The 11481-nt window shown below is 43.3% G+C and overlaps 1 long non-coding RNA gene across 2 annotated transcripts; it reads right to left on the bottom strand.

Moving 5' to 3' along the window:
- Positions 1 to 2585: 2585 nt before the first annotated feature.
- On the bottom strand, positions 2586 to 10401 carry LOC106698330. Of its 2 annotated transcripts, none has more exons than XR_002831008.1 (3): positions 10147 to 10401; positions 3510 to 3658; positions 2586 to 3382 (listed from the first exon to the last, which is right to left on the bottom strand). It is a non-coding gene; the product is annotated as an uncharacterized LOC106698330 (long non-coding RNA). The 2 variants fall into 2 exon arrangements; XR_002831009.1 differs by lacking the exon at positions 10147 to 10401 and adding an exon at positions 6825 to 6937.
- Positions 10402 to 11481: the final 1080 nt, after the last annotated feature.

The raw sequence follows: 11481 nt of genomic DNA, 5'->3' as shown, positions 1-11481 counted from the left end.
AGTTGTTCCTATCAGTTTCCTCCTTTAGATGAATCATTTTTATTTTTTTTATTTTTTATTTTTAATTAAATCTTTATTGTTCAGATTATTACATTTGTTCCTCTTTTTTTCCCCCATAACTCCCCTCCTTCCAGCTCCCACCCCACCCTCCGCCCTCACTCCCCACCCACTGTCCTCATCCATAGGTGCACGATTTTTGTCCAGTCTCTTCCCGCATCTCCCACACCCCTTTTCCCCCCAAGAATAGTCAGTCCATTCCCTTTCTATGTCCCTGATTCTATTATAATCACCAGTTCATTCTGTACATCAGATTATTTATTCACTTGATTCTTAGATTCACTTGTTGATAGATGCATATTTGTTGTTCATAATTTGTATCTTTACCTTTTTCTTCTTCTTCCTCTTCTTAAAGGATACCTTTCAGCATTTCATATAATACTGGTTTGGTGGTGATGAACTCCTTTAGCTTTTCCTTATCTGTGAAGCTCTTTATCTGACCTTCAATTCTGAATGATAGCTTTGCTGGATAAAGTAATCTTGGTTGTAGGTTCTTGCTATTCATCACTTTGAATATTTCTTGCCACTCCCTTCTGGCCTGCAAAGTTTCTGTTGAGAAATCAGCTGACAGTCGTATGGGTACTCCCTTGTAGGTAACTGATTTTCTTTCTCTTGCTGCTTTTAGGATTCTCTCTTTGTCTTTTGCTCTTGGCATTTTAATGATGATGTGTCTTGGTGTGGTCCTCTTTGGATTCCTTTTGTTTGGGGTTCTCTGCGCTTCCTGGACCTGTAAGTCTATTTCTTTCACCAGGTGGGGGAAGTTTTCTGTCATTATTTCTTCAAATAGGTTTTGAATATCTTGCTGTCTCTCATCTTCTGGCACCCCTATAATTCTGATGTTGGTGCGTTTGAAGCTGTCCCAGAGGCTCCTTACACTATCTTCGTATTTTCGGGTTCTTTTTTCATTTTGCTTTTCCGGTTGGGTGTTTCTCGGTTCTTCGCATTTCAAATCTTTGACTTGATTCTTGCGCTCCTCTGGTCTGCTGTTGGGAGTCTGTATAATATTCTTTATTTCAGTCAGTGTATGCTTACTTTCTAGTTGGTCCTTTATCACACCATCGAGGGTCTCATTAGATTTCCTGTACATCTCATCAAGTTTATCGACAGACTCTAGAAGCCTCTTGAGAGACCTCAAAAGTGTGGTTCTGAACTCAATATCCTCCCTTGATAGTTTTGTCCTGTTTCTTTGTCTCCGCACTTTTTACGCTTTCTTGGTGCACCCCCTAGTGGTCTTTGTGCACAGTCTTGTTGTAGTTAAGCCTTGATTGTTGTAGTTAATACTAGAGGGATTTTACCTCCAGGCCGACTGGCTGTGAGAATCAGCTGTGTTTGCAGTGGGAGAACTTCTGTCCTCTAGGGAGGTGCTAATCTAGCCTTTGCCTGAGGCTATCCCGCAAATGCCTCTGTGCAGGGCTTGGGCAGGGCGGGTCCCACGGGATCAACAGGGCAGAGGAGGGAGCAGTTATGGTTGCTCTCAGTCCGTCCCCAGGGGCTCTGCCTCTCTGTCCCAGCAACCGCTGCAAACCTTGGAGGGACCGAAGCCAGACAGTCCCGCTTCTCCCGTTTGAGTCTGGGTCCCTAGAGACTCGCCCGGATCTGGAGCTCTGAGTCTGAGGCTCCCTCCGGATTGAAACAGACAACCACGCCCTCAGCCACCAGCCCGCGCTGCGTGCACTCCGCACCTTAGTATTTTACTTCAGCACTGCGCCTCCTCTGATTCTTGGTTCCTCCTAGTTGTAGAACTTCCACTCAGCCAGCCTTCCTGTGGTCCTGGATGATGTCCGTTCTGTCTTTTAGTTGTATTTTTGAAGTGGTTGTTCGAGGCAGCAAACTCCGGCGTTAACCTATGCCGCCATCTTGGTTTCTAGAAATTCTTGATCTGAATCATTTTTAAAGTTCTGATTTGATTCTTTAAAAAAATACTTTTATTGATTTCAGAGAGAGGAAGGGAGAGGGAGAGAGATAAAAACATCAATGATGAGAGAGAATCATGGATTGGCTGCCTCCTGTACTCCCCCTACTGGGAATTGAGCCCACAACCCTGGGCATATGCCCTGATGGGGAACAGAACTGTAACCTCCTGATCCGTAGTTCGATGCTCAACCACTGAGCCACACTGGCTGGGCTGATTCTTTTTCTTTCCCATCAGGGAATCTTGCTCAGTTTACCCTCTGATTCAAGTTGGGCTCCCCCAGAAGGAGATCCTGAGATAAGGATTTTGTGCAAGTAATTAATCTCTGTGGGGAGGGAATCCCAGGCAGTGCCTTCCAGGGAGGGGGGCACTGAGACAGGGAAGGGGAGGGAGCCGGGACAGGTGCAGCGCCCGGGCTCCTCCCCTCTGGGACCCCTGAGAGGCGCTGTAGAACATGCCTCAGGGTTGCACCTGAAGGCAAGGACGCTGGAGAGTTAGTCCCCATCATCAGTCAGTCAGTCAAAGGTTGAGGGCTGATCCATGGGGCCAATACACTCAGCAGCCAGAAGGCCCCTCACAGAGAGCTGCGGATATTTGCAGCCGAGAGCTCTGGGTGAACAGAGAAAAATGAGAGCTGAACACACCGCTGGTATCTGCAGGGATCCTTCACACAGAGTATTTTTTACTTGAAGTCATACACAGTAATGAAAGCGTCTCCCTCCTCCCCCGAGACCATAAAGAGAAGGTGGGATTTGAGAAGGAAAGGAGCGTATCACCAGAGGGGAGGGTGGCAGGGGCCTGGGATTTTTATTAAATGTACCTAGAGTTTTTAGCTAATATATTTTAACGGCGAGCATATTAAAAACCAGGGTCTAGAATTTATAGCGGCTGTAAGGAAAGTGAAAAATAACAAGGCCCTGGGGGCTGACTGGGTTTAGTAAGTGCCACCAGCAGGAGGAAGGGCCATAAAACCTTATCACGGAATATGGGAGGCATTAGCCACATGGTTAAGTCAGGAGAATTTCCTCACAAACGATGCCATGCAGAGCCCATTTAATAAAGGATGTGGAATCTGGATGGCTTCTTAGTTTAGGAATGTTACTCAAAGTCTTAAAAACCAGCAAATGCATTTTACGTGAAGCACATGCATCCAAGCAGGCTTGGTTGATTCTTTCCCAACAGGGAAAACAGCAAACGGGTTCTTTTCATTCCGTTTTCCATGTTTGTAACACTTGCTGTCCTTGGAGTCTCTCTTCACGTCGGCTCCTTGTCCCCCATCCTAGTACTGGCTGCTTTTTAGAGCGATTTTTGGATCTGTGGAGTAGGCTAATTCTTCAAGAAAATGTATTGGTGTTGAGCTGCGGTCACAGTGCCTGAGTTATCGAGTGTTTTGGTGATGCATTGGCCACACATCTATAAAGAAAATATCTCTGCTTGAGAAGGTGTATATAGATTCTCTTACTCAGCTGACAGTTCCCATCACAAAGAACATTATAAAATCAGAGGGAGGCATGGTGTTGGTAGGCTTGTGTTACTTTACCTTTAAACCACACGTTGCTTGGTTTTCCTGTTTCCAAATCATCTTCTTAGCAGACCGCCATCCACTCCGGCAGTTTAATTCATTATTACACAAAGTCCAAGAGAGTGAAACTTTAACCTCTGCTTCTAACCACTTCGCGTTGGTTTTATCTGTAATGAACTTAGTGAAAGGCATCTGATGACAGATTCTTTCTTATGCTCCAATGACCTAACTTCGGAGGTCCTCCAAGGGGTTTAATTTAACCACTTGCTACTGCAAAGTGTCATGTGGTAGAGCAGGAATATAAACTGAGAATCCTAGGAGTTTTAGCAAGGAATCCCCAAGAGCATTCCCGGAGGAGCCCACCTGGGGAGTGTTGGTAGAGGCTCGACTGGTGTGGTTAAGCCTGGGGTACACCCTGGTCAGAAGAATACAGTGCCAGAACCAACACGTGCTGTCAGAGTAATTTAAATACCTCACATCTCTCAAAGGCAATGCTTTTAAAGTGCCTCCTCCCACTTCTCTCCCACCCACCGGGCATGTTCTGCAGGTGTTTCTGGGCCCTTGGTTTTCAAATGTGTCACCTAGAAAACTCCCCTAGCAGCAGCCTCCTATTTCCTATGCTCTTCTCCCCTCTATACACCTGATACCTCCCAGAAAAACCCTAAATGAGCCGGTCTGGCACAAGTGGGAGCTTCTTGGAAGGGGGAAGAGAGAAAGACAGAGTATGCAAAGCTAGAACCCTTCATAGGTCAGAAGAATGGGAAAGCAAGGGATCCTTAGAAAATAATCTTTGCATTTAACTGCACAAATACGAGCACAGGAAAATATTTTATCAGATGGCACCAAGGGGTACTTGGTTTTATTTATTTATTTTCTTAATCCTCACCTGAGGTTACACTTATTGATTTTAGAGAGAGGGAAAGGAAGAGAGAGAGAGAGAGAAACATCGATGTGAGAGAGAACATTGATTGTCTGTCTTCTGTACCTGCCCTGCCTGGGGATTGATATAACCTGCAACCTTGGTATGTAGCCTGACGGGGAACAGACCCATAACCTAGGCGTATGGGACGATGCTCCAAACAACTGAGCCACACCGGCCAGGGCCAGAGGGCCACTTTATTAAGAGCAGGCATGGTTGTCCTTCATGACAGCCACCCTGAGTTAGAGAGATGCATCCCAGAGTCCCACCCTCCAGGTGACTCTTCCACCAGAAATCCTTCCTGAACCCACTTATATTTAAAATTGTGCCACTCATGAGTTCCACAAGTTAAAGATGGTTTGAGAATTCATATTTTTGGTTAATAATGCTAAATGCTGTCTACGCCTTTCATGATTTCAAAGGCTTCAATCACTCTAACCCTCTGTTCTTTTTCAGTGTCTCCTGTCTGAGAGAAGCCTCCGTTCATTTCAGCATTTTGGTTGGCTTCCCTGGACCTCCTCCAGCTCAGCTATGTTTTCTTTGCGATACAGCTGTCAGAATTAGTCACAGTATTCCAGGTGTGTGAGTCAGCTTTGCAGGAGGAACAGCAGACTTTATGATTTACTTTTAGCATCTTTTTTGTTTTGTTTTCCTAATTACCTAGTATTATTTTTGCTGTTACAGTTTTCCAAGGGACAAATGTCTTTAAAAAAACACACTGTAATGGTTTCTACCACATTTTCTTTGGCTGTAACTGAAGCTGTAACTATCCTTCTGGAAATATGGTATGAACTCCTTGTTGCACCTGCCTAGCCTGTACCCACATGAAAGATGACTTGCTATTTTTCTCCATACCCTGGAGATTATAATCAGGGTTGGGGATCATAATCAGGAACACCCTGATGGAAATTCTAAGATAAGGTATAAGCATGGGTAACATAATGGGTGGGAGAAGGTACCCTTTGAGAGGAAGACAAAACCACTTGAAGGATGAGGAACCAAATCAAAGTAAAATTTGATTTCCAAAAGATCTTTAACGAAAGCTCTTTAACGCCATACATAAGTTTCGTATTATGTGGTAGAACATTTTATTGGGAAGAGATAACTGACTAAACTTTATTTACAAGTGAGTGAGTTTGTCCTGACTTATTTTGACTTAAGGGAGTTTCACACAATGAAAGCTTGAGTTTGCTCACCTAGCAGACAGCAGTGGGTTTTAGAGGTGGGGGGGGGGACTCCAGGAGTTCCTGAGATAAAGTCATGGGGTCTGTGAAGTCAAAACTCTTTTCATAATAGTGGCAAGATACTATTTACCTTTTTGTTTACATTCTTCATGAGTGTTCAGAATTGGAAATGTTCATTGCAGCTAACCTTTGACGACTACCACTTTTTGAGTTTTGGTGTAGTACCAAAGAGGAATATCCATAAATAACTAGAAAGATTATTAAAATACTCCTCCCACTCTTAATTAAATATCTGAATTTTCTTTGCATATTTTTAACCAAAGCAGCAGATTGAATATATTGAATGCAGTAGCAGATAGAAGAGCCCTCTTGTTTTCTGTTAAGCCATACAATTGAGATTTGCAAAAATATAAAACGATGTTACTCTTCTCATAAACTATTTTTGGAAAATATAGTTCTTTTTCATAAAAATATTATTTATGTTAACATATGATGGGTTTATTATTGTTATTTAAAAATGAATAAATAAGCATAAAAAATTTCTTAACTTAAATTTCTAGTAAGAAATAGCAATTGATGTAATTCATATAAACAAAAGCACTTTGGGATGCTCCATAATTATTGAGAGTGTAAAGGGATGCAGAAGCCAAGAAGTTTGGGGATGGTTGGATTTTGGAGAATTCAAATATCATTTCCACATTCTTTGTGCACATGATTATTTACTTCTTCAAAGGTCCTGTTATATTCTTTCAGTCTCTAGGGCATTTATATTTATCTTAAAGCATAAAGCAGTTTCCTATTGGCAGAGAGTCCCAAGGTAGAATAGAGGACATACAACAGCAAGAAAATACAGTAGTGATAGTATGATATGGAGAATCATGTCAATTTTACTTATTTTTGTGGTTCAGAGTGAGTACCTAAAATTCAGTATTTAGCTTCCAAATAATAACTTTGTAAACTGGGGTTATTATTTTGAAAATCCAGGCTTTCTTTTTCTGTGGTGGTTGTGACCATGAAGAGGGAAAAAAAAATAAGTGTAAAGTCTGGGAAAGTCATCTAGTTCTTAAAAAGTTTAGGAAATTCTGTGCTTTCAAAGATGGGTAAGAGAGAAGCCTTCAAATTTTAGAGAGAATTGAACACTACAAGAAAGGAAAGTTTATGAAACCAGCTACATTATCCCGCTCCCAAGATGAGTAAAGTTGCCGGCCATGGCGCCATCTCATATCTTACGAGCACTCCTCCTCCAGATGCATGTGAGATAGGACACGACAACATTTGATTGTGATCTAGCAGGGGCCAGCAGTTTCTCAGAAAATACAGCCGGGTCCTGTGGATTCTTGAGATGATCATTCAAGTGGAAAACAAATTGCGCAACAGATTAAGTGCTATTGTAGTTGCAACCAACTACTTTTGAATGCTCAAAACAAAACAAAAACCAAACCAAAACAAAACAAGCCCATACCAAGGAGCTCTTCTAGATGGAAACAGATGGAATTTAGAGACAGACTTGAGCCTTCCCATGAGAAGTTAGATTTACTGCAAAGTAAAGCAACGAGGCTACGAGTCTGCCCACAGGGAATGAAGCGCTGACAGCTGGTGTGGTGAGCAGAGTAATGGCCTCCAAGCATGTCTGTGTCCTCATCCCAGGACCTGAGGATACGTTACCTTTCATGGCAAAAGGACTTTGCAGATGTGATAGGAAGGACTTTGAGATAAGGACATGTTCTTGGATGATCCAAGTGGACCCAGCTTAATCACAAAGGTTCCTAGAAGCAGAGAACCTTTCCTGGCTGTAGTCAGAGAAAGGGAGACGTGACTAAGAAGCATGGTTAGAGATGCAACGTTGCTGGCTTTGGAGGTGGAGGGAAGTACCATGAGTCATGGGATGTGGGTGTCCTTTAGAACCCAGAAAAGGCAAGGGAATGGATTTATTCCTAGAGCCTCTGGAAAGGAAGGAGACCCTGTTGGACTTCTAATTGAAGAAGTGCAAGTTAATAAATTTGGGCTGCTTTATACTACTAAATTTACGGTAATTTGTTATGGCAGAAAGTGAATACAGCTGGATTGAAATTGATAACCCAATGCCCAGCCCTTCAATTTCATTTCCAGTGCACTGATTTGGGGTGTATGCTATCTAAATCAGTTGACCAAATAATAAGTTAGGTGGTCAGTGGGGAACATGTTGCTTTTCTATTTCTTTCGTGAGGACCCCATTAGAACCTATTTCTAAGTCTTTGGGCTCAATAGTGAATGAGGTAGGAAGGCAGTTTCCTGGGGAAATCATTCCAAAATCTTGCCTCTTCTTTTCGTGGACAAGAGGAAGAGTAGTAGTGAAGGTTTAATAATTACTTAAATCAACAGTAGAGTTTATTGTGTTTAAGGTACATAGATGTATAAATTTTAGTTTACAGAAGAGAGTGAGTCCAAAGAAATGTTAACATTTTTTTGTTGTTAATTTTTAAAGCCTTGGCCTAATACTATGACAGTGATACGGGAAAGGTCAAGGTGGGACATGAAAAAATTAAAAAAAAACCCCACAAAACAACACACCCCAAATTTGCTAAGCTGCTTGGAGTGAGAAGAGCACTTTCTGTCTCTTCCCCCTTACGCAATGCTATTGACTTCGGGCCAGAGGTGCCTGGAGGAAAGACCAGAATGTACGAACGATAGCAGCCGTGGCAAGGGAACAAGGCAGGGACTCTGGATGTAAAATTAGAAGTGCCAGAGCGGTTAGAAGCCAGCCAGGAAGTGTGCCAAGCTATGAAAACATCAACGCCTGCTGCCTTTACATGCTTCCTTCCCCTGGTATGGGGACCCGACAATCTCAGTTACGTTTACATTCGGCATTTTTATTTGGAAACTTCGTACACGTTGTCACTGATTTTTATTTAAAGCCAGTCATTTGTGTTAAATGATTGGCTTTAATTCCTGAAGAGTAATTTTAGTACATCTTAGGGCCAACTGTTTTCCTAGGAGGTGACAGCTGGAAGTTGGGGGAGGGGCAGGGAATCAGCTTGCCTGAAAGAATTTGATTTTTAGACAACTTTCCCCCCACTGTGTCCATTCAAAGCCTACCTACACTTCATAAGCCTAGCAGAAAGGGACTACCTATTTGCCCAAACCTCCTAGAACATGCTGAACATCGCGGTAAAAAGAACATAACATCTAGTAAAATTGCCAAGCAAGAAGTTTAGAGCTACCACCGTAATCACTTGTGTCTTACCCAGAGGGTGCCCCAGGTCCAATATAAATTTCTAACAGGAGACGAGGAAAGCAAACTTTTAACCAGCTGCACGTTTTATTCGAAGTCTCAGGGCACTTAGAAAATGCCTCATGAGCATAAGGAGGTTTAATTGCAAAAGCTATGCATTTGGAGAGTGAAAAGCAATCAGAATGGGAAGGAAACGAGTTTTCTATGTGGTCTGAATCTTACCCCCCAGCTACGTTTAGCTTATAGAAAGCCAGCATTTGTAACGATTCCTGGCTTCCTCCTACTGGTCTAGTAAGATTGAGTTCATTTAGTTAATTTCCCAAGGCTCCAGAAGTTTCCATGAATTTCATCTCACAACTAATGTTTGTAGGTCTTATTTCTCCCGTCCCTTAAAGTCCCAAATAATACTTTAGACCAGTGATGGCGAACCTATGACATGCGTGTCAGAGGTGACACGCGAACTCATTTTTTTGGTTGATTTTTCTTTGTTAAATGGCATTTAAATATTATAAGATAAATATCAAAAATATAAGTCTTTGTTTTACTATGGTTGCAAATGTCACATGGCACCAGAGTTAAGTTAGGGTTTTTCAAAATGCTGACACGCCGAGCTCAAAAGGTTCGCCATCACTGCTTTAGACAGTATTTTAACTGTAAAGTGACATTGGCAGACATTGTGTCATAGCTACATGCTACCCATCGCATTAACCATGATCAAATAAACTTCCAACCAATGAACACAGGGTACAATGCTGGTGTTCTGACCTCAGAGAATAATGTCTAAAATATCAAGAGAAGTATGGAAAAATGTTTCACCTCACTACATATAATGTTATTTCACTGTGACTTTTTTCTGTAACTAACGCTGAATCAGAGCATCCAATAAATGTATACAGGGTGAATGTACTTCTATAGAAACCCTGTTCTTTCCTGGGCCAGAGAATGCTGATAAAATGCGGGGGGTGGGGAACGTAAGAAGTGAGGTGAGGTGGGAGCCGCCACAGGGAAGTGCTGACTTAGCTTGGATCCATGGAGAGATCGCTGGAACAGGAGTCAGGGGGCCTGGGTTTGGCCTTTCTTTACCTCAGCGAAAGCATGAGCAGAGTAGAGTAGTCCCCCCAGTGGATGCCTGAGACGGTGGATAGTACCAAACCCTATGTATACTATGATTTATCCTATGCATACATACCTAAATAAAGTTTAATTTATAATTTAGACACAGTAAGAGAGGAACAACAATAATAGATAAGAAAACAGAACAGTTATAACAACATACTGTAGTAAGAGTTATGTGAATGTGGTCTAATTTTCTCTCAAAATATCTTATTGGACTGTACTCACGTTTTCAGTTAAATGAAGTACATTACGGCTTCTCTTTGGCATATCCCAATTGCCAGCATCTCCACTCTTGCGCGTTGAGGCCACTCACCATTAGGTAAAATAAGAGTTACTTGCACAGAGGCACTGTGATACTGTGACAGTTTATCTGACAACCGAGGGTACTGAGTGACTCACAGGTGGGGAGCCTACAGCATGGCGGTGCTGGACAAAGCAATGATTCACCCCCGGGGCGGGATGGAGAGAGCCTGCCTGAGATTTCATCACAATTTAAAACTTACGAATTGTTTATACCTGGAACTTTCCATTTAATATTTTTTGGGCCACAGTTGACTATGAATAACTGGAACCTTGGAAAGTGACACTGTGGGTAAGGTGTGTGTGTGTGTGTGTGTGTGTGTGTGTGTGTGTGTGTGTGTAATATTGTATTTAATAATTCCTCATGTGAGTTTCTTCTTCTGAATCATGGTGTTAATAACACCTACCCTCGGCATTATTGTAAAGACTATATTAGGAAGAGGAAGCAAGACATCCCATAGGATACCTGGCACACAGATGCTTAATGTGGGGAGATTTATTCTCTCCTGAGCCTTAATTTAGAAAACTAGGATAGTCTAGTACCCATCTGATATCATACATAGTTATTACAATACTAGAGTCTTGGTGCATGAAATTCATGCATGGGGGAGGAGGGGTCTCTCAGCCCGGCTTGCACCCTCCCCCAATCTGGGATTCCTCAGGGGATGACCGGCAGTTGGACATCCCTCTCACAATCCTGGACTGCTGGCTCCTAACCGCTCACCTGCCTGCTTGATCGCCCCTAACTACTCACCTGCCTGACTGATTGCCCCTAAATGCCTCTGCCTTGCCCCAGCCACCACAGCTTCATCAGGAAGGATTTCCAGAATGACATCAGGAAGGTCGTTCAGCTGTCTGGTCTAATTAGCACATTACGCTTTTATTATTATAGACTAGTGGCCCGGTGCATGAAATTTGTGCATGGCGGGGGGCGGGTCCCTCAGCCCGGCCTGCACCCTCTCCAATCTGGGACCTCGGGGGATGTCCGACTGCCAGTTTAGGCCCAATCCCTAAACTGGCAGTCTTACATCCCTCTCGCAATCTGGGACTGCTGACTCCTGCCTGCCTGCCTGATCACCCCTAACCACTCTGCCTGCTGGCCTGCTCACCCCCACTGCCCCCCCTGCTGGCCTGCTTGCCCCAATTTCCCCCCCCCCAGGCTGCTCCCCCCCAACCTTGCCAATGCGCCTGGTTGGCTCTAGTGAGCTGGGATTGGGAGCTTATTTCCCACGAGTGCGCTCAAGCGCGACGGTTCAATAA

The sequence above is a fragment of the Myotis lucifugus genome, unplaced genomic scaffold (assembly GCF_000147115.1).
Source record: "Myotis lucifugus unplaced genomic scaffold, Myoluc2.0 scaffold_163, whole genome shotgun sequence".
Classification (NCBI taxonomy): domain Eukaryota; kingdom Metazoa; phylum Chordata; class Mammalia; order Chiroptera; family Vespertilionidae; genus Myotis; species Myotis lucifugus.
This window is presented reverse-complemented; position numbering and strand designations above follow the sequence as displayed.